Genomic DNA, 27,858 nt, shown 5'->3' on the forward strand with positions numbered 1-27,858 from the left:
CATCCACTCAATGCACTTCGTTTCTTAGAAATGTTGTATCAGGCTTCTGAAATCTGAATTTTACATTGATGGGAAAATGTCACTTCCACCTAATAGAGTTGCAGCCAAGTCTGTAAGGCTTAGGATATTACAGTTCCACTATGACCAAATGAATACAGAAATGTCACATTTCACACAATTCCTTCTAGTGTTCTACAAATGAACACAGTACATAAGATGTCTCATGTCACCTTTAGCCATGCTAGATGCAGCTGGGCTGCAATGAGTTTAAGTGCCCCAAAATGTCTTAGAGGCTCCCTCCAGCCAGCTTTCCCCAGCTACTTCCTACAGGAACCACAGAGTTCACTCTCCCCAAGTCCAGTACTGCTCCATCTCAAGTTTGGGGGGTCATGGAGTTTTCCCATGGGTCCCTAGGTCTCCAAGCACAGGGCACCTGGCATCCAAAACCCAGGCTTCCTGGACTTGAGCAGCATATATATTTACCTACTTTCATAGATGCTTTCTTATAGCCCTTAAAGAGGTAAAGATAGCTACCAGAGGTTAAAGAATAGTAAAACTGATCTGTCTGGGAAATTCTTGCCCATTTCTAATCTGAAAGCTGCCAATTAAATTTCCCCAAAAGGTTCAAAGGATAAACCCAGGGGACTATATCTGCAGAGTACAGACTAGCTGAGCAGCCAGGGGGGAAAATAAGACACAGCATATGCTGTGTACAGCACAGGTAAGACCATACCAAAAACTCCTGGGGACCAGGCAGCACCAGCAGCTCACACATACCGGCACAAAAGTGGGTGGTAGCAGAAGGAAAAAGACAGAAACTCGTAATTATTTTTATGACCTGTGGGCGTAGCTCAGTGGTAGAATGCTTGCCTCTGGGTTCAGCCCCCACCACACACACAAAAAAAAATCCAGAATCTGTATGTGACAGTATCGGGGCTTGAACTAAGGGCCTTGCACTCTTCTCAGCTCTTTCATTCAAGGCTAGTGCTCTATCACTTGAGCCATACCTTCACTTCCAGCTTTTTAGTAGTAAGTTGGATGTAAGACTCATGAACTTTTCTGCCCTAGCTAGCTTCAAACTCCAGTTCTCAGATCTCAGCCTCGTGGATATTCATGATTATAATCATGAGGCACCAGCACGTGGCCAAAATTGTTTTCCTGTACTTAAAAAATAGCTATCTAGATGGGGGCAGGGAGAACAATGGAAGGGTGACATAAATAAAGATGCTTTGATTGATATGTTGAACTAAAACCTTTGTACAACTTCTTAAAGATACACTAAAAAATAAATCAACATCTGCTACCACATATATTGGAATTAGGTGTTACTGACCATTAGATGAAGGTTAGCAGTGCTGGGGACAACTGGGTAGAGGTGAGGTAGTTTCTGTCAAGGGTCTGTAAATAGAAGAGGAGGAAATCATGTGCAGAGGGAAAGAGAGGAAATAAAGCAGGATGAGTATGAAAAGTGCATCCCAGACCTGCAACAGGGCCTATAAGAGACGTGATAGCATTCAGAAGGACATGGAGCCAGTGCTGGCCAGTGCCTGCCTGAATCTATGCAACAGGTCCTTATCTACACTGCCGGGTGATTCTCTCCACGTTGCTTGGCAGTCCACATGCTAGTACAAGATTTAAATAGCCAGGAAATAGAGGAGTTTGGGAAGAGGGTAGTTTAAAATTGGAAACAAATGCTAACAAATCAGATACTGAAGTAGGAAAAACCCTGCTTCCTAACCAAGATTCAATCACTTGGAGCAACAGATTCCCTTCTGTTTTCCCAGATGAACTGGGATAAAACAGATAGATATGAAATGCTCCATTCATAGAAAGAATATTAAAAGATAAAGATAAAAGCACAACACTTGCAAACACACACATGCACATATCATAATGATAGTGTGTCCCCTTCTATAATTAAATGTTGGGTTTTTTTATTTACTTAACTTTAAAATGAAAAAATGCACATGGTGCTCTCAATTTGACAAAGATTGCATTTGAGGATTAAGATTCTCAAGAAAATACCTTTTAGTTCCTCATCTTTAATTATGTCTTAAGTGGTTGCCTAGGAAACCTTCTGACTGAAAGAAGAGTGGAAATGAGCTCTCATTTTGGAGCTGGCAGGCTGACTCCCCACTCTGTTTCACCACATCAGTTCTCCTAAGTTATCAGAGCTGGATAGATGTGCAGCCTGGATAACATTAGAAAAACAAAAGGTGAGTTTCATTTTGAACATACGTCTCTAACAAATAAAAGTCACAGAAGCTAAATCCTATATAGATTAGATTTAGAGAAGAAATTCACATTCCCCAAAATACCTGTACACTCTTATTAGGTAAGGTAAAGGGTTATTTTTATGACAGTACATTGAAATGATCGTGGTAAACTGTTATATCTAAAGACAAAGGAGAAGGTTGGAAGGCTATGGACAGATATACCAAAGGAAATAATCATTGTGCCTTTGTGTACTGCTGTATGTGTCCCCTTTGTCCTGTCCCACCACAGAGCTTTGCTCAAAATGATAAATGGTTACAGTCACACACAGGAAGCAACCTTCCAGGTAAGGATGCACTTTCAGATGCTTGAATCAATCAATATCAGATGAAGTAATCTGATGTTAAGACTATTGTATTTGCATCTTAATGTTGAAGAGGCAGGCAAAGCTGAAAAACTCCAATGAACTTTACAACTTGGGGGGAGGGGAATGGAGGGACAGTTGGAGGAAATGAGGAAGGGGATAACAATGCTCAAAACGAACTGTGACCCCTCTGTACATCACCTTTACAAAAAAACAAAAATTAAAAAGGAATAAAGTAGTCATTCCTGTGTCACTTAGCAACCTTCCTTGAAATGCCGTCTCTGCCCTGAAAGACAGCAGCCTTATTCTAGGTGGTCAAGGTGAAGCTGGAGTCAGGTAATACCAGTCTTCCTCTCTTGACTAGGCATGGAAGCACATACTTATGGAGTGGCGGTGCCAATCTGAAAGAGGAAGCAGGGTTTAAGTATAAAATCTCCTAAAATTTTAAAACCAGAGGAAAAACACAGGGGATTTTAGAGGACGGAAATAGAAGAGGGATAACAACTTTAACATATCCCTGCAGGTGGGAATCTTTTTTTCTTGGTACATTATGAAAATTTAGTTTATTCATGGAAATGTTATGTTAGGTATGTTTGTGAGATGTTCAAGCCTAAGGGTGGACCAGGAAAATATTTCTCATGATTCCTGTCTGTTGGGTTTGAGATGGGGTGAAAGGACTTTACATGCCTAAGAGATGATTATCTCAGTCCCCCACCCTGCAACTCCTCCCTATCTTTGAGATCTTAGGATTCTCCCAGCAAGAACCAATCTCTCAGGAGGACCAGACAAGTGCTGGAGGGCAAGGGTCAGGAGACTGCATTTCCTGTAGACCAGTTACAAGTTTTGCTCTCATTTAAAAACCTTCATTTGGTACATTGTGCAAGCATGCCTGCAGAGTTAAAGAACTGTGGAAGGTTTCTTCCTGTCTACCTGCAGGGGAGGAGGTTTCACTTGTTCCTAGAGTGACAGAGTAGGGTAACTGCAACGGGTATAAAACCCCCCTCAGTCATACATTCTCTTATAATGTGGTTATTACATCACAGCTCTTACCCACTATATTTCCCCAAAAGATAGGTCAACATTTAATATCTTTGACTATCACTTCAGGGCTCTGGGAACTGGCCTGAACAGTATGGAGGTAAATCTGCCAGGTTTGAGTAGTAAACACAAGTCCTGCTTTGGGAGTATAAAGGATGGGCAAGGGGCTGGGGACATGGCCTAGGGGCAAGAGTGCTTGTCTCGTATACATGAGGCCCTGGGTTCAATTCCCCAGCAACACATATATAGAAAATGGCCAGAAGTGGCGCTGTGGCTCAAGTGGTAGGATGCTAGCCTTGAGCAAAAAGAAGCCAGGGACAGTGCTCAGGCCCTGAGTCCAAGCCCCAGGACTGGCCAAAAAAAAATAAAATAAAAAAAAATAAAGGATGGGCAAGCCTGCAGTTAACCTGAGAGAGCCTGGTCAGTTAGTGCTAAAACTTTAGACAGGTAAGGAGAAACCCTGTATCCAAAGTTCTGTAGGGCTTTCATTAATTGCTGCACACAAAAAGAACCCGGACATACACCCAAAGATCATAAATATTTAAAAGAGATCTTTTAACCTATCTGAGAACATATTTTTACATTTATGATACTCATACATTCAAACTTAGAAAAAAAGAATGAGTAATATTAAAAACAAAGTAATGGTACACTCAACAGGCTTTACACACTTAAGATATAAAAGGTAAGCAGTAATATTGTACATTCTACATATCATAAAACTTATGAACATAAGAATCGTTTGACTCACTGAAAGTAGAACTGAGGGCCAGGAAAAGGACTTCCCCTGTGGTTGAGTAAAAGCATTATTGTTCATTTTAGCTGACTTACCAAATGACAATAAAGTGAACAAAAGACCTCTTAAAATATACTATTTGATTCTCCTGGTACTGAACTCTAAAACTGGTTAAAAAAACAACAACTCTAACACACTTCAAAAATTTTAAATAAGTTGTGTTCTGTGACTCATGCCTGTGATCCTAGTATCTTGGTTCATGCCCAGCCTGGGCAGATAAAGTTCAAATGAGCCATTTTCAATAGAGTTGGACACAACAGAGCATGTTTGTTATCCCATCTTCATTAGGAAACCTAACAACCCAGGTATGAAGAAGAGAAAAAGAGAAAAAAATCAAGTTCATATTAACACATGTAGGAGGAACCTTTAAGTTCCAATGTTCTGAAAAAAAAAACCAAACAAACCACAGTCTGCCTTAATGAAATGTTTGTAATTATGGGTAAGAGCCTACAAATATAGGTTTACAAAATAGGACATTTTGGGTATCATGAAATTTGTCATGGTTTTTCTTTTCCCTCCACAGCATTAACTTTTAAACAGTAAGTTTTCTAAGACACATATAATGAACATTGATACAACTGTGGTAATGATACAATGAACATCTGCATCATTTGTCTATATCATTTCTAGAACACCATGATCACATGCTAAAACAATAATATGTTATTTTTTCTTTCATTCTTATTTAGAAATAGGCAAAGTAAAAATGTAAGGTCATCTGAATAGAAAGAATAATCAGACAAAACCCACAAATTCATTAAGATTTTTATCTCACAATCAACACAAAACAACAGGCTATCAAAAATCTGCACTACTAAAGTTAAGCTACTTTAAGGTAGAAGAGGAGTGTGAAAGGCTAAAATACCTTAACAATGTCAAAATTGGTGTCAGAATTCAAACTTTAGGACAAGTTTATACACAGAAATGTTTCCATCAAATTAATTAGAATAAGTATATCGTGGTGTTTAGGAACTAAGCCTCAGTATGGATTAAATATTCTGATGCTAAACTTATCTTGCAACAGTAAGAGAAAGAGGAGTCTTTCTTAATGCTAGAAGAATAACAGTCTGTGCAGCCATCTGAGCACAGAGGAGCAGCTGACTGAGTTTACAGATTATGAAGATTTGAAAGTAAAACCAATAAACCAAATGTTTGTGACTGCAAGGCAAATTCAGTGTGCTATTCACCACTCTGAACCATTTTTGGTCTAGGCAATTTCCATTTATTCTTGTGTTTACACTTTTAAATGCTGTATATATATATATATATATATATATTCAGAGTCTCATTAAAAAAGTGAGTCGGGTTTCAAATGTAAGGCAAGGTATAAAGAAAAAAGATAAGTAACAAAACTTTAAAACCGAGATTATACTATAATTAGTGATTTGATTCCATGGCAGAGTATGGAAAAAGGAGAAAGAAGATTCACAGCACAGAACACTATAGCATGGTGACTAAGGTGATCAAGAGAAGTCTGAGAGACAGCACATCCCTTTCACATGGATGTGAGAAAAAGGGTACATCACTCTTGGCATACCACACCTTGTCTAATGGTCATAAAAACCAAAACTGAAGAACATATCCAGTTCAGAGACCCTGGAACAGGAAATGGAACATTTGGAGAACATTAATGAGCTCTGAATGAAGTATGGACTTCTGTTAGCAGTAGTGAATCACTGTTTATTCCTTACTTTGACATACAACATGACAACATAAGAGTTAGCAATGAGAATGAGAGATACACAGCAATTTTCTATACTATATCTGCATAGCATTTTTTTAAACCTGATCCACAGCACCAAAACATTGTACTTCAGATGAGAGCTGTGGCATTTGCTGCTGAACTGACAGGGATGTAACAGGCTACGATTCTAGCCATCCTAAGTGACCAACTGACACTTCGGCCAATATGGGAACCTGTCCGACATGCCAGAAGTCCACAGATGGTGTACATGTAACAAGAACACAAATCTCAGAACTGCCTCACATCCCCATCTGAAGTGAAAAATAGGCAATTTTATGCAAGAAAGAAAGACAAAGACTAACAGGTTGGCTGGGAGCCATGGGCACTCTGGGAAAACATATGACAAGCCAGCCTTCCTACTTCACTTAGCAAACCCCACCACCGGTTCCCAAGCAGGGTGAAAAAGTTAAGACTGCACAGGACTCAATCAACAAGGACAATCAGAGGAGTGTTGACACTGGATCACTTTTAAGTTTCCTGGGAGAAAGTAGTCCATGTGAGAAAATATTTCCTAACCAAACAACACACAGATTATTATTTTTAAGACTGTATCCAATCAAGGAACACGTGGTACCAGGCCTGCCATGTTTTGTAAGGAGGGAGAAAAGCCCTTAAAGTGCTGTTCAATACAGAGAAACCTTCTGTCTTTACAGAACAAACATGTGGCATACTTAAGTGTTTTGTGCAATTGATTTATTTAATTGCTTTAAATTTCAATCCAAAAAGAAATCTGGGAACTAATCTGCTCTAACCAAAAAGTTCCAGAAACTTATGAACCAGATGAATGAATATGTAGCAGTCGTCAGGCCAGAAAATAAAACGTAAGTGTCTTTAAATGTTTTTAGAAAATTAACACACTGTCAATCAAAATCTGGAGGGTTTTTAAAACTTGACCAAATTACTTTAAAGTTCATCTGAAAGATAAGTCATGCAGAGACTGCCCAGGAAAAAAAAAAACCAAAAAAGTCAAGAATAATGATAGCCAGGTTCTGACACACACTTAAGACAGCTCTAGTAATTAAACAGGTGCTAGGAGATTGAGAATACACAGACGTAGCAATGGAAAATAACAAGGCTCTAGAAACTAAGCAAATATTACAGACCAATTTATGTATGCAAACATTTGAGTGCCTGCTATTCACTGGCACTGTTAGATGGTTATTTGATGGTCTATCAAAACAACCAAAGCAAACCAGAACCGAGGATAAAGCATCCCCCAACTGGCTAAATCATAAAGCAAAAATCAGGTATGTTTCTAACATCTCCTATCCAAAGACATCTCACATAAATATTATGTAAATCTTGCAGTGTTATTAGACTAAAACACACACAGATATTTACATACAATTTCACAATGGATTATGAGTTTAAAAATAATCATTATTAAATATGTTCATCTGAATGTCAATAAAAACTATAAATTACTCTCTAGTTTGATGGATGCCATGTAACCAATAAAGTGTTGATGAGGAAAGCTCTTTAATATCTCTCAGTTATATATAATATATATATTATATGTAAACAGATTTAAATGTAGATGATAAAGAAGTCGCAGTTAGGAAACACCTATCACACAGGGACATCAATTCTCCAATTAATCTAAAAATTAAATGCCTGGCTTCAATCAACTGGAATCAAATTCTAAAGTTTACATGAAAGACAAAAGGCAAAAAATAGCAACAACTTTAAAGAAAAGGGTGAGAAAATGTCAAGTATCAGACAACAGGATATAATAGAGAAATTGAGACATCATAAAGCAAGTATGAAAGTGAGGCAAGGATAAAGAACCCAATGCCTCCAAGAAAGATCTTGTTCCACACAGATGAAAACTGTGTAGCAGAAAGGACATACATCTGCACAGAAAGAAGACTCTGGTGAATGCACAGTGTCCATGAAAAAAATAATAGGTGCTACAGCTATTCATGCTATACATAAAAGTCCACATTAGATGAACTGTGGAAACTTAGTAAACAGCAAAGAACATTTTTTTTCGGGGGGGGGGGCAGTCCTGGGGCTTGGACTCAGGGCCTGAGCACTGTCCCTGGCTTCTTTTTGCTCAAGGCTAGCACTCTACCACTTGAGCCACAGCGTCACTTCTGGACATTTTCTATATATGTGGTGCTGAGGAATCAAACCCAGGGCTTCATGTATGGGAGGCAAGCACTCTTGCCACTAGGCCATATTCCCAGCCCGAGCAAATAACATTTTTATCTTACTTTAGCTCAAAAAAGAATTTTTAAATTAAGACAGAGAAACAATGACCAAAGGAAGGGACTGATCATTTTTAGCCAAGTCTGGCCACATGTGGTGGCACATGCTTGCAATCCTTGCTATTTGGGGGAAAGAGACAGAGATATCGTGATCTGAAGCTACCCAGACAACAGGGTGAGAATCTATCTGGAAAACAAATTAAAAGCATAGAAGTAGCTAGGGTCATGGCTTCAGTGTTTGCCTCCTACATTCAAGCCTCAGTATACATAATTGATATGCAGGATATATGAAGATCGCTTACAAACCAGTAAGTATGGCCACTTGGATTAGAAGAATCTTTCACAGAAAAAAATCCAAAGAGCTAGTAAACCCCCAAATTCTCAATGTCATCAGTAATAAATAAAACTAAAACTACAGTAAAATATCAATTCAAACCATACTACAGACAGAATTCAACGCTGACAATGACATGTTCAGGAGGCTATAGCAGGCAATAAAACCACTTCCAGGAGCAGTTTCTTTCTAGACATTCACCTGGAAGTTTTAAGTATCCTTGGAATTTGGGGGTACTTGCCCTATGGAAGTACGTTAAAAAAATTCCCACAGCACACTTCTGTCAATAGTGAAAAGCTAGAAAAACCTTCAAGTCTGTCCAAAGGAAAAAGCAGTTTAAAATTGTGAAAAATTTATAAAACTGAATTCATGACAATTAAAATGAGTGAATTAGATCTACAAACTAATGTTATAAATGTCAAGTTCTGACAGTGCATATGACCTAGACTGTAATGAGTGTGGCTTAGTGCTGCCTAAGAATCAGAATTAAAGGATATGCTTATGGTTATTCTTTTTGAATTCAGAATGTTTTCTACTACAAAAAGTATTATAATTACAGTTAACAAAATAGAATGTGCTCATACTTTTTCTATGTTTAATACAAATAAAGGCAAAATAGACTACCTGATAATTTTAAATCAAAGGACTCACTCACATGAAATATTCAGTACCAGAGACACAGGTGGATGTCTCTTTCACTCATTAGGTAATAATTCAATGACAAATGTCAGTTTGTTTACCACTGATTTTGGCTTCAAAAGTTACATTTTTGCTGTAAATAAATTCCATATCCCTAGGCTTAAGTCATAGAAATAATGTTTTTCCTCATCCCCACCCAACCTTCTGGCTTATGTATGACAGTAAAATGCCTTGTAAGAAGATCCACAAGCTTAGCAAAGATTAAAAACAACATCAACAAAAAGGAGTGGGATGAAAAGGTTTTTCTAATTTACTAATTTGAGTCAAATACATCTTGTACATTTTTTTTGCAATACTTGGGCTGAACTACTGAGAATCCTGAACTTTCTAGGCAGATACTTTACCACTTGAGCCATGCTGCTAGTCCTTTTTGCTTTAGTAGCTTTCAAATAGGATCTGTATTTATTCCTGGGCCCACCTGGACTACAATCCTCCTACTTATGCTTCATATATAGTTAGGATGATAGGAATATGTCACCTCACATGGATGCTTTTTTAAAAAATCGGTTATGATGGAGTCTTTTGTCCAGACTAACCTCAATCCACCGTCCTCTCAATCTCCCCCTTACAAGTAGCTAAGAGGCCTGAGGCACTATGTCTAATAAACACCAAATAATCAAGTAAAGACGATATAATTTATTTATTAACATCCCAAGACTACTATTAAAACTCTAGAGTTACACATTTGTGTAATATGAAAGATCATAGAATTGTTTAGCTGCAAATAAGGAAGAAAAAAAATCAAAATTCTCAGACAGAAGCAAAATATTCACCACAAATGAAATTTCTTCCTTTTTCCAACCATCTCAAGTTTAACACTGTCCAAAATCTTGCTTGTTCTTTTTCCCTCCAGTCATTTTTTCATTCCAAAAATTTCAGCTCTATCTTAGAAAATAATTCGGACCTCAGTTCAAGGTAACAATAATACAGACACTCCCTCTGGTGGCACAAAAGGAAACTGCATGTTTATACTGGCACTATCACCCAAGGAAGGCCTTTCAGTTTCCTGATATTGGAGTAGGTCTGCACTTCATAGGCAACAAAACAGCAACCTGTTTGCTCAAGGTTTCTCGAGCAAATTTCTTTCTTCAACATGCTAGTTCTTCAATTAGAAGAATTCTGACTTTGCAAATGCCCCCAGTGTCCAACTTTATTTGTAAAATAATAATGTGTCCTCTCCAAAGATGGACATGAAATGAGCTAAAGATGATCACCTTTCAAACTCAATCATAAGAATAAAACCACTAAAGTGAACTCCTGGTTTCCCAAATCAGTAAGCAAAACAAACCTCCTGGGTACCTAATATTCCCTTTTGCAGAGAAGGCCCAGGAAACCCCTGAACGTTTCTTTTCTCCACATTTCCCCAGTTACAAAGTCAGGTCACCTTCAGTTACTCAATGCCTTGGCTATTGTCTCTTCTTTCATCTTCAAGCTATAAGCTTTAAAGTCTTCACCTACTTCTCTCTCCCTCCCCACAAATCTGGGCAATAATCAAGTCCCATCATCTTCAAAGTTCATCTGCACACCTATGTGGCAGGAGGAAGAAGAGAATTTGAGGCCAACCTGCACTACACAAGAGACTGTCTCAAAATTGTCAAACCCACCAGAGTTCAGCTCTTGATTCTCTCCTCCCAGGCTTCCCCAGTGGTTCTGGGTGTACACTTCCACACTCTAGCTTACATACCAACCCCCTACACCCCAACTCTGCTTTTCATCCTGACAGATGAGTCTCTATCTTTGAGGAGCTGTAAGTCTTCAACAAGGAATTTGTTTTGAGGCAGGGAAACTAGGAAAATGTTCACGTTGGTTAAAGAGGTGCTAGTTTGTTTAAAATAGCACAATGAATTTTTATTTTTTTTCTAAAATATTTTTCTATTTGCATTAAAGAAAAATCTTCTAGGGTTATTATATTCATTACAAATTTGTTAAGTTTCTCTCCAAAAGACAATGAAATCCTATTTCCTATTTTAGATAAGGAGACATTCAGGAGAAAGAGCTCTCTCCCCAGGTAGCTGATACCTAGTCTGGTGCAGGAAACAGCTAGCTCTGGCTGGATGGTGCTCTAGAGGGCTTGCATATACTCAACTCCTGAAGAATCTTATGGCCATATTACCTGGTGTCCTCACATTCATGGAGCTCCAGGTAGGAAGGTGGACACCCAAAGCATAAAGGGATGTGTCTTTCTGTATTTAACAAATTAAAAGATGTCAAGCCACCATCAATTTCCTTACAGAAGGACTGAATGATAGACACTACTTTAGGAACAGAATTACAATCTAAGAAGCTGTCACTTCTTCCTGTGGGAAGTGTTAATAGCTATTGAGTAGTGAGTGTGAATAGCTATTAAGCATAAAACCAATCATTCTAAATCAGTGTTCATGTGCAAGGGAAATACAACTACCTCTGATAATTAAATTCAGAGAAAAGCAATTTCTTTACTACAATTAGAATGCAAATAGTACAATCATTCAATGAATCTCAACAAAGTATTTCAGAGCAATGTACTACAATCAACCTTGCATAATGACCTTAAGCAGAAATTAAATTTTTGAGTACCTACACATTTTGTTGGCTTTACTGAAGTTCAATATACATGCCATGAAATTCATTGATTTTCTGTGTATGATTTGATGACGTTTTGTAAGCTTCGTAGCTGCCCAATTCTCACCAGGATCACTTCCATTCTTCCCCCACAGTTCCCTTGTACTGGTTTCTAGTCAACCACACAGCCAACCTTGGTCCATCTAGTGTTTTGTAGTAGTTTCACACTATAGCTAGGGGTGTGTGTGTGTGTGTGTGTGTGTGTGTGTGTGTGTGTGTGTGTGTGTGTGTGTGTGTGTGTATTTCCAGCTGCTCTCCCATGGCCTAATGTTTTTGAGCGACACCTATGTTGTGGGACATGCAGCAGGAGAGCATCAAATAAGGACTTTATTCTTAATCAGGCTGATATGGCTCTACAAACTAGACTATATTTTGTTTCCACTCACCAGATGATAAACACTAATTATTTACAGGTTTTGTCTGGGATGAATAATGGAGTTGTAGAGATCTGGTTTCTGAATGGATACAATTTTGTATAATTTCATCCAAATGCAATTGATATGTAATAAATTTCATACATATTTAAGGGTACATATTTTGATGTGTTCTGTTATATTACAACAATGAAACTGCCAAGTGCAATGATGATAATTAATATACACATCTCTTCCCAAATGTTTGTTATTCCCTTGGAAATCTTTTCTCTCTCCCTTCCCAAGCTATCTTCAGAGAACCACTGATCAGCTTTCACTACAGATTAAGTTTGTATTTTCTATAATTTAGATAAAAGGAACCAATAGTATGGTACTTGGGGTACATGTGGCTTTTCATATACCATAACTATTTTGAGATACATGTTACAATATATCTCAATAGCCCAACCCCTTTTCTCTGCAGAAAAGCATAACAACATACAGATATACTAAAGTCTGCACATCCAATGATGGACACTGAAGCTTCTTGCTTTTTCAGATTTTGGCAACACTTTCTGCTATGAACACTGTATATCTCTGCCTAGAATGGAATGGCTAGATCATATGTTAAGTGCATAATGAACTTTTTAAGAAATCACCAAACCATTTCCATCAGATAGCTGTCTGTCTCACTGCATACCTCACTAGTAATGAGTAAAGACTGCACATCTGGCCAGTACTTGCATTGTCTGTCTCTTGGCTTTCAGCCATTGAAGTGTCTCTGCAGCAATATCTTATTATGGCTTAGCCTGCACTTCCCTGATGACTACGAATGTCCATGTCTGCATGACATATTGGTCAGATAATAGTTGGGCAGTGGTTGTACTCCTGTAAGTCACCCTCATACTGTTGATGTTGCTGGGTCTAACTGAGGGCACCATTCATCCAAAGCCGCAGCCAGGTCTCTTAGGCTTGCCTATTTTACAAATTCAAGGTAGCAAAACTGTAGGCTTTCCATAATGAACAGAAAATTCCAATTTTCACCAATTAAACTGTGACTTCATTTACCCTCACCTCTCACCTGGACTCCAATCTGGTCTAAGGCTGCTGGAAACACTGTATTTCTCAACAGTTGAGATGGAAAAGAAAAGTAGCCCCAGGCAAAGAGGCCACTGACACCCCCACTTTTCTTACTCAGAGCTTCAATAGATTAGTAATCCTTTTCAATTTCTTGCCTGCCATTTTGTTTGCCTTCCAGTATTTAAAAATGATAGTTGTTGATAGTCTTGCTAAATTTTATACTTGTTTTTATTGAGAATAAAAAACCACCTATTCTCTTCATGTCATCATTAATGGACATATCCTTTGCTGCCTATTTTTAATTTCTCAGTTTCCCCTAAGTAGTGCTGAAATACAACAATAAAATTAAGTGCAATTCTACTCCAAGTATCAAATACAGAAATGTTCTTTGAGACTGACGGTAAAAATTGTTGTAACTTAAATAGTTTCTACTAAGTAAATGAGTCATATACTACCAGCAAATATTACCTTCAAGAACCCAAATAGCCAGATGTTCAGTAATTTTGAGGTTCCTAGGGGCTAAATTGATTGACTGTTGAACCACAGCCAAGGCTCTTGACCACAAAGCTCTCTGATGGTCCAAATATGATCAATTCTGTGGTGTCATTAGCAAAGCTGGACATGAGTAAAAAGCAAACTTTGGCAGATTCTATCAGGATCATTATGAATTATGGTTATTCACACTCCATACTTTATTACATTATACTTCTCTCCAGTTGTTCCAAATATTCTTGACAAAACTTCAAGCTTCACTTATTTTAACACCATTACTTCAAATTTATAAAATAAGTACTTTATAGTTCACTAAGCTTTTACCCACTACACCTCATTTGATTTTCATAAAAATTTCATATGGTAGCCAAAGCCAATTATCCTCATTTTATCCTGTTGGAATACAGAATTATTATGAATCACAAATTGGATCTTAAATCTAGATATTATTGCTGTGTTCTTTAGGCATGTATTTGCCTTAATTGCTTCAAATATTTCAGTAACTTCCTTAAAAAGGGAAATATTAACTCACAAATATTAGCTTTTTCAACATGTTAATTGTAGACAACTAGCTTAAATATGTTCCTTACAAGTTTTTTTTATTTATTTTTGCTGGTCCTGAGGCTTGAACTCAGGGCCTTGGCATTGTCCCTAAAAAAAAAATTTTTTTTTGCTCAAAGATAGTGCTCTACCACTTGAGCCACAGCTCTACTTCTACCTTTTTGGTGGCTAATTGGCAAGAGGAATCTTGTGGGGGGTTTTGTGCCCGGGCTGGGTTTGAACCAGATCTCAGCCTCCTAAGTAGCTAGAATTACAGAAAAGAACCATTGGCACCTAGCTCTTATGATTTTTAATGACTAGACTGTGACTGAGGAACTGAGTAGGAAGAAATAAAGCCAAATGTCATAACAGTTCCAAGACTAACCTCTGGTATAACCATCATGTCTCTACACGTATCTAAACTTCATTCATTCACTCACTCTTCTCTCTTCTTTCCCTTCCACCTCACTCTTCTTCCTCTCCTCTGTCCCCAAACAATTCTATGAGATTTTCTTAGGAGGGAAAAACTACCTCACCCCACTGGTATAACACATGTTGGTCTTCAAGGTGACAGATCTAGTGGGCCATTTCAGAAAGGTAACTTGAAATGTCTCTAAATACATGTCTTGGAAGAAACATGTTATGATTTTTCTCATTTTAACAAAGTCAAACATTTCCTTAGCCCCACTGACCCCACAGTTCCTCAAAAGAGGGTCTGCACTAATTTTCCTCTTCTTCCGCCCAGTTCCCCTTTGACTGTATTCCACTCTGGCTTTAGTCTCCACCAATTTCTAGGTCCCTGATATTTTTCTTGACTAAAATGATCAGCTCTCACCTGACCTAACCTGTCAACAATACCACAAAGTTAATGACTAATGTCCACAATGATCAGCTCTCACCTGACCTAACCTGTCAACAATACCACAAAGTTAATGACTAATGTCCAACCACTGTGGTCCTCACCCCATCCCCTTTGCTGCTGCCATCTTATATCCCAGATGGCTCCTCTTCTCTGGTCTCACTCCCTTGGTGGTCTCAATTCTTCCTATGAGCTTTGACTAACTGCCAGATGTAAATGACTTCAAATGTCCTCCTTCAGGCCCTTTTTCTCCATGAACTGAAGGTTGCCTACTTGACCTTCCCACACAGAAGTCTAAATAAAGGAGCATCTCAAACTGTGCAGTCTCAGACTGGTTCCTCCACAACCCACCCCCATCTAATCAACAGCAATCCATTCTTCCTTTGTTCAAGCTGACAAGTTCAGATTCATTCTTGATAACCTTTCTCTCTCTCTCCCATACCTTTTCCAATTTCACAACCCTACAGAACTAGATTTCCATTATTTCTCATTACTTCTTTTGTTCATGGTCTCAAGCACCATGACTTTTTACAACATGTGACTACACATTTTTTTCTCCTCTCCTCTGTGCTCACTCTATACCATTCACTGGCTGCCTCACACTATTCAAACATGCCAGGCTCACCTCTCTGCCCAAGTGTATTTGCATTTACTAATACCTCTACCAAAACACTGTTCTCTCAATTGTATCCACAGCTTCCTTCCCTGGACAACTCATTTATCACTGAAACCTTAGCCCTTGTCTATCTCACATTTCTCTAGGGCACTTATTGTTTTCTAATATATAGTATGCTTTACTTATTTATTTGTTCTAAGTGTCTCTGCTAGAATGTTACCTCCATGAATCCCAGGAGTTTTGTTCACTCTGTTTGATACTGGCCAACAACGTATATGGGCCATACCGTAGATAATCAATAAGTACATGATTCTTTTTTATTTTGTTTTGTTGCTGGTATTGATTGGGGCTTGATCAGTATCTTGTTCAGCTTTTTGTTCACAGGTATATAGCAAAGAATCATATACTTAAAACAATAAAGGTTTGTATTAACTGAGCCATACATTGAAAGACTCAGAACAATCAGTGGATGACAAAAGAATGGTGGTCATATGTGATGATACAGATCAATTTGCCCCAAATAAATGTATCTCTAGCCACCGGTAATATTAAACTTTTGAACCTGGGTGTGGTGGCACAAACCTGTAATTCCAATTCCATCACTCAGGAGGCTTATATAGAAGGGTCTTTCATTTGAGACTGGACTATGTAGCAAGATCCTGTCTCAACAGAATAGCTAGTTATGGCTAGTGACTATCATTATGGATATCACAGATTTTGATCAAAACTAAAGCATCCCATTGTAATGACCACACCTTACAGATTTACTGTTTTCAAGTGAAAATTCCAAACCACGTTTCTGATACAATTTCACAGCTTACTAGTTTTGTTAAAGTAGTTTCAACAGAACTGAAGAAATAATGGCTTTTTATATAGAGAAGGCACTTAACTTATATTAACATAATGGCCTTGGTACTTTGAACTTTTTCAAAGAATGAATGCCCTCCTACTTCAGTCTCTTTGATGAAGTAAAATTAAATCTAGAAAGATTCTATAATCTCACATATGTTAACACTAAAAAGTTTTCTTTTTTTAGAATAGAAACTGATAAAAATTCAATTTCCAGGCCTGGGAATATGGCTTAGCAATAGAGTGCTTGCCTAGCATGCATGAAGCTCTGGGTTCAATTCCTCATTATCACATAAAACAGAAAAAGCTGGAAGTGGCGCTATGGCTCAAGTGGTAGAGTGCCAGCCTTGAGAAAAAGAGTTCAGGGATGGCACACAAGGCCCTGAGGAGGCCTCAGAACTGGCCTAAAAAAAATAAAATTCAACTTCCACTAAACTGGAATCTATCAGGCTAACCAAAATCAACCTACATTAAAAGACATTTTTTACATTGCTATAGTTATACTTAAAAGGTTATTAGTAATTGCTTTACCACTGTTTTTGCATTTCATAATGTAAGTGTAAAATGAAGCATGTAGGAGAATATTTTCATATCTTTGAAATATGCATTTAAGATCCCACTATGTTTCTTAAATGAAGAATATTTCATGGCTTTTTTATCATTAGGGCAATAATTTATCCTAGAATCCACTATTTATAAATACTTATTACAACTGTCATAGTTGTTGAGGAACAAAATATAAAGAATCCAATTAAAATAAATAATTTTAAAAATATTACAGTTCCAACATGTTCCTTTTTTTAAAAGCAATGACACAAACAGGCAGATACCTACATCCTTAGCAGTTCCAGGCTACTGCCAATCCTGTCCCACAAACCAGCGACCACAGCTCCTGTTAGTGAAGCGCACAATTCCAGAGGGCCAAGTATTTCCATTTTTCTAATCTTGAAAAACAAAACATCTGTGTGAGAAAGACAAATAGAGGCACCACAAAGACAGATCTCTAGCAGGTGACTGTCTAGAGAAGAAATAACCTGTTTTCTCAAATGAGGGCACATAGCAAGTAAACTCATGTTTTGGAGTGATGGGTGATCTAAGCAGAAATACTTGATATTAAAATACAATGGCCTTTCTGTTTTAAGAAATCTCTTGGGGGAGAAGCACAAATTGGTGTAATAAAATGCACAACCTGTACTGTGGTCTGATCATTTTCTACCAATCTGACCTTTTGTCCTACAGAAATATGCTTTCTCTGACCATAAAATCAATCATCCAAATGAAAACATTTTGGAAAGTGAAAAGGTGAGCTTTTGATAGACTGGCTTACTGAACCAACAAACTGGTTTTATTTACTGTGTATATCTTAAAAATAAACATGTACATGCTACCTTACAGCTAACTTTTGTAGCTTTCAATGTTCAAAATACAAACTGATTGTATATATATTTATGCACTGAGATAGTTCCCTTTAAGAGAGTCTCTCATATTGTATACCTGGTATTTTTTCCTAGAAAAAAAATTCAATATGGTCTCAATCTTTCATTTTTCACAAAGTTTCTAAAAGCTTCATTTTAATCTTAAAGGACCTGAAATCACCAGCTTCTTCAAGTAGTCTCCTCCTATTGACATTCTTTTAAACAAGAAAATATTTGTTGGGTATCCTAGCTACTCAGAAAGCCGAGATCTGAGGATCATGGTTCAAAGCCAGTCCTGGCAGAAAAAGTCCCTGAAACTCTTATCTCCAACTAACCACAAACAAACAAAAAACAACAACAAACCCAGAAGTGGCTCTGTCATTCAAAGTGTAGCCTTGAGCAAAAAAAGAGCTCAGGGACAGTGCCTTAGCCCTGAGTTCAAGCCCCACAACTGATCAAAAAAAATTCTTTTCAGGTGCTGAGTTCCACTAAATAGAGTTTTCATTAAATAGTATTCTCAAATCCATGATACACCCAAATTGAGATTATTTCAAACCTAGATATTTTCACTATTACCATCTTTTCCCTGGAAAGGGTGTTTTTTGTTTTTTTCGTTCTGCTTCTGCCACTCCAACCCATTCCATTCCTCAGGACAAACTTCAGCCAAGTCATTTCCCCAGTGCATCCAGTCCCTTCCCACCTTTTTGGAAACTTCCCATTGCTCTTAGGATATATGGACTACAATTCTAATATAGCCATCAAGCCCTGCATGAACTGGTAGCTTTGAACTTGTCAGGCCACATTGGCCTTCTCCTAAGTCCCCAAAAGCGCCAGGTTTTCTCTCTCTGCCTCAGGAACTTTGTACAAAAGACAGGTTCTCTCCATTAGATGCTTCTCTATGGTGGTGGTCTTTCCTCTGAGCTGCCTTCATATGGGTCCCAGTCTTTAAGTTATATTGTGTTGTATATACTTTCTCTAGAAAGCACTCTGTCTTTCAAAGCTCTCATCCAAACCCGAATTTGTATGTTTTTAGAATTCTATGTCTATCAGACTGTACAAACTTCATGAGCTACATTAAAGGCTCTACTATTTGCTGTCTGTGAGAAGACATTGTGGCTGTGTAGATGCTTAGACTGGGTAGTAGGAAGAAGAGGGAAGGAGAGCTCAACTGTGGCAGCTTTCTCTTTCTGAGGTTCTTCTGCAGATTTCTCAGGTTTGACACAAATTGCCTAGCTTTCTGAAGGTGCTCTTTTAGTCTGCAGGCAAGTGTTTTAAACTTCCCCTTCAAAAGCAAGCGTGAATTTCAAGAGCTCCAGGATTAAAGCCCTTCTAGCTTTAATCCTGAGACTCCAAATGTCCATTTGTTCTTAGTGGACTCTATATAAATATCTTACCAATGCAGTATTTTTATGTGCTGAATTAAACTTCACAGATAAAAGTTATTCTACTCATGAATGCTACGAAATGAAATGAATGCTATGAATAAAAGCCTGCTTCCTCTCACTAAAGCATTCAAAACCAACTACATTATTTCCAGAATTATCATCAACTTAAAATTTAATGAACAGAAAACAGAAAATTTCACCAAGTACCAATGGCTCACACCTGTAATTCTAGCTACTCAGGAGACTGAGATCTGCAGATCGCAGTTTGAAGCCAGCTGGGGCAAGAAAGCCCATGAGACTCTTATCTTCAATAACTACCAAAGAGCCAGAAGCAGATCTGTGGCTTAAGTGGTAGAGCACTAGACAATGGAGGGTCACACAAATGGAGGGAGAAAGAGTGAACAAATAGAGTCATTTTATTCAATGTACATTACATAAAAACTGTGGACTACATAACTTGAAGGTAGAGGTTAAGTGGAGAAGATAAAGAAGAATAACAGAAAGAGTGACACTGATTAATCAAGATACATTATACTCATAACCGAACTTGTAGAACTGAAACACCATTGTATAATTATTTAATAAAGAATAAAAGCAAACAAACAATAAAACACCCATATGGCAAGTTACCCAAGATGCCTGTGTACAGTTCCACTAGCACAGCTTCTTACATTGCTGGCAAGGTATAAATAGGAGAAATTATTGGGCATTTTAGCTACATAAACAGAAGAAAATTTACATGCATATAACAATAGGACAGGCTATGTTGTTTTTCAATTTCTTTTATTTAACTGATCCTAGAAGACCAAGATACATAAGCATTCTATTATGACCACACTTTAGTTTGGTAGGATTTTTGCTGCTGTTGCTGGGTTGTTGTTGTTGCTTGCCAGTCCTGGGACTTAAACTCAGAGACTGTCCCTGGCTTCTTTCTGCTCAAGGCTAGCACTCCACCACTTGAGCCACAGCCCCACTTCTGGCTTTTTCTATATATGTAGTGCTGAGGAAACCGAACCCAGGGCTTCATGTATGCTAGGCAAGCACTCTACCACTATGCCATATTCCCAGCCCCATACTTAAGCTTTTCAGTTTAGATTTCCATAGGAAAGAGGGGTATTTCCATAGGAAAGAGGGGTAGTTGGCCATAGTTATTTATCTCTCAAATATTTAGGCACAAGCTGTCTCTTCCCTATATCTCAGTTATGAAGTCTTAAACTACTTTCTGCTGTGAAAACCTTTATTAATTGACACATGCCTCAAAAAAATAATGATTCATGATTCTATTGTTCCCCTTCATTCTGAAATGAACTAGACTTCTGTATGGGCAAAAATATCAGACCAACTCTTAAAGTTCCATGAAAAACATTAGCTTCCTTCAATGCTGAAAGCTTCTCACTAAACAACTAAGTAATTTATCTCAACTAGAGTCATATATTAAGAGGACTAGAAAAAAAAAAGAACGAAATTGACACCTATATAAAAACCACATTGACAATATCCAATGTTTTTAGAAAACAAAGCTTAGTGGTCCTATTTAGCAACATAATTTCCTAAATTCTTTTCTTCAGTACAGTGCTATACAGTAGAGGCCCAGGACTTAGGAGCCCCAGAACCTCTTTCTACCTGCCAACCCATGCTGGGCACACAGTGCTTCCTGATTCTGCCTCCCAGGGAACCAAATCCATGTGAGCTTCACTCCTGATCTTTTACGTAGCTGTGGTTGAAGATATTTTCACTGGGTTCTTTAAACAAAGAGCCACATAATAAATTTCTGCTCCAGTTTAGTTCCAGGAAATGTTTGGTCTCTGCAAATGTTTATGTGTTTCTGGTTGTCAACACATAAGAATTATATAATTCTGTGTTTCTTATCCTTGTGTTAGCAACTAGAAAGCATAAAATCAAATCTGCTGCCCAAATATGTTCCATGCTGATCATGGGAATACTTAATACTTCAACTCTTTTCAAAGTGAGGCTGTTTTTAGTTTTAATAGTACTTTACCTTTTGGCCGGAAATATTCAAGTTACTTTGTAAGCATCTTCAGAAGCATGGAAAACTAAAAATTTTTAAATATATAAGACATATATAATATGGACCTGCCTGTAAGTTTCAGATAAAATGGAGAGAGAAAAACACTGGTACTTTTCCACCAAGAAAGTACAAATTATCAGAATGAGATTTTTTGTTATCCCAAAGAACCTCCTTCATAAAGAAACTAAATAACATTCTATCCTCTTTTAATTCAAACCCCCTTCACTAGTTTGAAGAAGATACTCAAAATATACTCTTAGGTGAATGTCCCTAGCAACACTTACAAGCCTAAAGTTCTTACAAATAAGCCTTAATTTTTTCAAATATCATTTTGAAAAATAAACATTTTAGGGCTGGGAATTTGGCTTAGTAGTAGAGTGCTTGCCTCGCATGCATGAAGCCCTGAGTTTAAATCCTCAGTACCACATACACAGAAAAAGCCAGAAGTGGCACTGTGGCTCAAGTGCTATCCTTCAGCAAAAGAAGCTCAGGGACAGTGCCTAGGCCCTGAGTTCAAGCCCTGGGACTGGCCAAAATAAATAAATAACAAAATAAACATTTTAGAAATGCAAGCAAAATGACTTCATGATAATGGACATTATCAGACACAACACCTGATGGTGGGTGCTGTGACTGAGAGGAAACCTGTGTATAGTTCCTTTACTTGACTATAGGTGGGTGAATGGGAATAACATTGGAAGTAGCCCGAGTATCAATAAATATCTTGAAGGTATTACCTTTGAAAAAGTTTATAAAGGCCCAGGCCAGAGGATTACTTAAATGGCCTATAAATGTGGCCCTTCCAGGGGTAGAGAACTTTTTTCTGCCAAGGGCCACTATATATTTACAACATCATTCCTAGGCCATATGAATTTTTAACACAAGCAGACAATCATGGAAAGATGATGAAAAGCATACAGGAAGTGTGAATGTCTGTTCTGTCATGTCCCAAATGATTTTGAGGGTCTTAGATGGCCTCAAGGCTGGATATTCCCCATCCTTGAGAAAGACAGAACTAATTAAATTGAAAAAATAATTCTGCCTATGATGAGAAGGCAAGTCTCAGGAGAAATATAACATCCTGGTACTCACATCTTAGAAGTATTCTTCTAGTAGGTTATTTTATAAGCAGTATTCTGAGGTCTTCAATTTTGTCCCTGAAATACATACTGACTAGTTCACTGGTAGTTTTCTTATAGTATCTAACATACGGAGTAAAAATACAAACCTCTCTGGTAATCAATATAAATAAGAAATATAGGCTGGGGATATGGCCTAGTGGCAAGAGTGCTTGCCTCGTATACATGAGGCCCTGGGTTCAATTCCCCAGCACCACATATACAGAAAACAGCCAGAAGTGGCACTGTGGCTCAAGTGGCAGAGTGCTAGCCTTGAGCAAAAAGAAGCCAGGGACAGTGCTCAGGCCCTGAGTTCAAGGCCCAGGACTGGCCAAAAAAAAAAAATAAAAGAAATAGAACCCAGTAGTCTAACAAAATTTCTTATATTGATGACAAAGATATATGTACTATCAACTATAGCAGTCACTAGCTACATGTGACTAAGGATTTATTTATTTGTTTATGGCATAAACTGAACCTAGCCTAGGGCCTCAAGCAGTGAATTAGTATTACGCAGCTCTGAATTTTCAGGTATGTTTAACTTTAATAAATATCTTAGAAGAGCAAGTATTTATTTAGTACAAATATGTATTAAGTATATATTTATATATGATATATTTAACATATTTTTAGAATAGCAAATATCTATTAGTATGAGTTTAAATATTTAAGTTTAGAAACAAAACTACTTTGAGGTTGGTCAATATAGATAGAATATAGCAATCTTAAAAGATGGCATATTATACTATCCTTATTTTATGTTCAAATTTATAATATTGATAGTCAATGAAAACATTATTATCCAATAAGTAAAATTAGAAATGGGGGTGATGAGAGCTACCAACTTAGCCTAATAAACATTTTGTTTCTGTACTTTGCTTGGATGCCTTGCACAATTCCCTTGTGGGACTTCAAGCACATTTTTGAGCACCCCAATTACCAAAGGCCGTGAAGCAGCCGCTTCTCAGGAGGCCTAGGAGACAGCCGGAACTGAAGTTTAGTGTAGCTCTTTTTCTCTGTGAGGGGTCCACAAGCTGTTCTCTCTGGCATCTAGATGACAGCTCAGGAAATGAAATCACAAAGGTGGGTGAACAGCCATGCAGCTGAGAGCCTGGCATCTCACACAGAAGCCAGTATGTCATTTAATGGGCTTAACCACAGCTTCCAGTTCCCATGAAGAACAAACCTGCTTCTAAGGGCTCCGAGGAAAGCTCAAAGCTACAGCCACAAAACAAGAATTCAGAGTTCACATATAGTTCCTCCCTGGTCAGATCCATTTACCTAACAGAGTTCAGGTTTATCACAACAGTATTGCCTAGCAACATGGCTGACTTTCCCTTTTATAAGCATTTAGAGGAACTGAGAAGAAAACTTAACCAAGGTTAAATTTGTCCTTAAAAACTGGCAAGTGGTTTTGTTCATTCTTTAGCTATGTTCATATTTTTTTAAATAATATATTAGCATAAAGTAAATAAAAAAGATAGAAAAGAAGCTAGTTAACTTCATAAAAAGCTACAACAAAAATCACACTTAATGGTTAAACAATAGTAATATTTCCTTTAACATTAAGAAATGCAATAAAGATAACCACAATGATCACTTATAAAATAATAGAGGTCCTAATCAATATAATAAAAGTATATAAAAATTGAAATTAAACTCTTTACCTTCAAGCATAATTAATTGTATAAAAGATTATAAAGGAAAATATTACAATAAAAAATAAGTTCAAGGCAGCCGAGTGCAGTGGCTCTGCACCCCTCCCCCCCATAATCCCAGCTACACAGGAGGCAGAGATTGGAGTCCTGGTAAAAAGTTAGCAAGGCCCCAATTAATAAGCTGGCTTTGGCAGTCCATGCCTGTAGTCCCCACTACACATGAGGCCATACACAGGAGGGTCATCCCTGCACAGAAATTAAAAAAACCCTCCCTGAGAAATAACTATGACAATGAAGTGCTAGAGGCATGGCTTACATGGAAGAATACCTGTCTAGCAAGCATGAAGATCCCAAGTTAAAATCATAGTACAGCAACATCACCACCACCACCATCACCATCACCATCATCATCATCATCATCATCATCATCATCATCATCATCATCATCATCATCGAGGAAGAGGAAAAAGAATAAAAAGAGGAGGAAGAGAAGTAAATAGTATAATACAGGTAGGGAAATTTATCAGTTACTAGGTACTGTAACTATGTTACAGCCACAAATGTCAACAAGATGACATTCCTGCTGCCACAGCACTTATTTAGTCAACTGTGGTGCTAACAGACAGCCTATAGAACAGTGTGGCAAATCCATGCCAGGAGACACATACAGGGAATTGGAAAAGTCCTAGACAATAACAGCTATAGCTTATTCTCCCCCTCCTCCCTCCACTTCTCTCTTACTTTCTTCATTCTCCCACTCACCCTTCCTTCCTCTTCTCTCTTACTTTCCTCCTATTTCTCCTCCTCTCCTCAGAAGTCTAAACTGGAATTCTGAAGGGTGATGACTTAGCCAAATGTCTTTGTCTGAAAATGAGAAAAATCTCAAATAAATCAAGGTGCATTATCCTTATCAAACAAGAAATCCTAATGGAGAATGGCTTAGTGATGTCAACTGAGGAAAAAGTCCCAGTTGTCCTTTTGTCCTTCCATCCTCAGTGGAGCAACAATTCCTTGGCTACCTTGGCTACAGATGGTCCTACCTGGCAGGCAGGAAGAACTTCCCTGATAACATTAGGTTATTAGAAAGTAAATCTACAGTAGTAGATATCTTTATGTTTTATAGCCAGACTGGGTCCAATGTTCAGGTTCCAGCCAGACAATCTTCATGATAGTTAGAGACTGTGACCAGGGCCTGCATACCCAACTTACTCAAAACTTTCAAACATGCAGAAAGAGTAGATTCCTTATCGAACTGAGCTTCTTAATGTTAGAAGAAAAAATGGTAAGCCAGGTATTATGGTACATGTCTGTAATCCCAGAACTGGGAAAGCTGAGGCAGGAGGATCTCAAGTGTGAGGCAAAGAAAACAACCCTACTGTCAGTACTGTTAGTAATACTGTTAGTATTGGTACTGTTAGTACCAATATTACATTTGACACTAACAGGAAACACAACAAAACAAAAGACTATCTACACTTAAGTAACAGTATGAATGTATGTGTATATATAAGTAAATATATATACATATATAAAGAAAAATTACCAAATATAGTTTGGACTAAATAGCAGGCTGGGAGATCACAAAGTAACAGAGGTAAAGATCAGGCTAATAAATAATTATAGGTAGTTCTAAAAGAAGAGACTTAGAACATGACAATTTATGTTTAAAAGCAGAGATTAAAAACTCAGAGGAGAAAAAGTATGCACATGCTGAGAGAAGGGTCTTTCTGGACGCCTAGCCCCCCAGTCCAGTGCTTGGAGTTAAGTGCAAAAGCACTCAATACATATTTGTTTTCAATTAATACAAGGGACTAGAGGAATATGAGTTAACAATTGTGGTTGGTCAGCCACTCATGGATAACCAAGAACTGGATCCAGGGATTCAACATCCAAAAATTTAAGTACAGTTCTAAAGTGATCATATACCAGCATAAATATTTTGCTTGTTTTATTTGTAATGGCTGTCACAAGCACAAAAGGAATCAGTGTTCTATATGTTAGACTCCCTTGTTACTACTTATGAAAAACAGTAAGACATCTATAATTTAGCTTATCTGATCCTGTGATTTAAGCTTTCATGGCCCTTCAACAGAATTATTTCCCCAAGTTTTCTTTTGCAAGTGCAATAAGATGCAGAACTAAACCTGGTTCTACCACAATTCTGGTCTCTGTAGCCTCCTAGTGCTGGCTTTCTAGAATAACAGCTTTGTGTACTTAGAACTTAAAAGTTCTGTAGTGAATTCTATTACTAGCATAAACACTTTACATTTTCTATGTTGTTTTCCACAAACATCCCCAAAAGTAACACCTCAGCTATTACCCATAATCTTACTAAATCTATGAATGAGGTACATAAAATGTCTGAGAAATGTCATTAGCATGTATGTCTCCATTATTCTTCCTGCACCAATCTATAGAAAACAACTGTCAAGATTCTTTTATTTTGGGGCTGGGGATATAGCCTAGTGGCAAGAGTGCCTGCCTCGGATACACGAGGCCCTAGGTTTGATTCCCCAGCACCACATATACAGAAAAACGGCCAGAAACGGCGCTGTGGCTAAAGTGGCAGAGTGCTAGCCTTGAGCGGGAAGAAGCCAGGGACAGTGCTCAGGCCCTGAGTCCAAGGCCCAGGACTGGCCAAAAAAAAAAAAAAAATTCTTTTATTTTGATGTGTTTCCAATAAGATATTAATTATTGTTTATTCAAACCTTGCAGATCACTCAGCCTTTATTATACCAGAGCAACTTCCCTCATTCTGCTTCCTCATAACTAGTCATGATAAAAACTAATTAGTGTGCTGGCCTTGTAGAAGCTTCATACTTGACTGAGTTCTTGTTTAGTCACACAAAATAGGGTCTCACAGCTCCTCTGGAGGAAACAGGGATGCTACAACTAGCCCAAGGAAAAGCTTCCAGGCCAGACAGGACTGCTTAGTGCTGGTTAGCAACACAGTCCACTAATGATGTGGTCTGTACAAAAACACCAAGATGGCAGTTTCATGGAATCTGAACCTTTTAAAAATATGTCAAGTAACTGTGAGTGGGAGTTTAGGAATGAGTAAGGGACAAAATCATAAAATCTAGATATCCACTAAAACCAATTATGAATATGAAGGAAAACACAAAGCTATCCTGGAAAGAAAAAGTAACTACAGATCACATGACTATGCTGTGATTAATATATTCAGTTCAAAGTCCTAATGTACATGCCAAATATTATTCAAATTTACAATCACAATGGGGGGAAGGCTCTGTAGAGTAACAATATTCATAAGAAAGATTATTTTAAGAACAAAAGTGGATTTTATTCCTATGTCAATAATGTCAAGTAAATGGTATGGATAAACTATGAATCATTACGTATGTATAAATGTATACTAGTATCTTAGAAGAACAAAGTATTTTCTACTTTTTTTTTCTTTTAGTTCCTTTTTCAATTACGCATGATTCTGAAGTTGCTCATTT

At 37.7% G+C, this 27,858-nt stretch overlaps 1 long non-coding RNA gene across 1 annotated transcript; it reads left to right on the forward strand.

Annotated features, from left to right (window-relative positions):
* The first annotated feature begins 3,842 nt into the window (after positions 1 to 3,842).
* Positions 3,843 to 26,325, forward strand: LOC125347146. Its single transcript, XR_007210113.1, has 2 exons — positions 3,843 to 3,895; positions 26,203 to 26,325. It is a non-coding gene; the product is annotated as an uncharacterized LOC125347146 (long non-coding RNA).
* Positions 26,326 to 27,858: the final 1,533 nt, after the last annotated feature.

Source organism: Perognathus longimembris, chromosome 2, assembly GCF_023159225.1.
Source record: "Perognathus longimembris pacificus isolate PPM17 chromosome 2, ASM2315922v1, whole genome shotgun sequence".
NCBI lineage: Eukaryota > Metazoa > Chordata > Mammalia > Rodentia > Heteromyidae > Perognathus > Perognathus longimembris.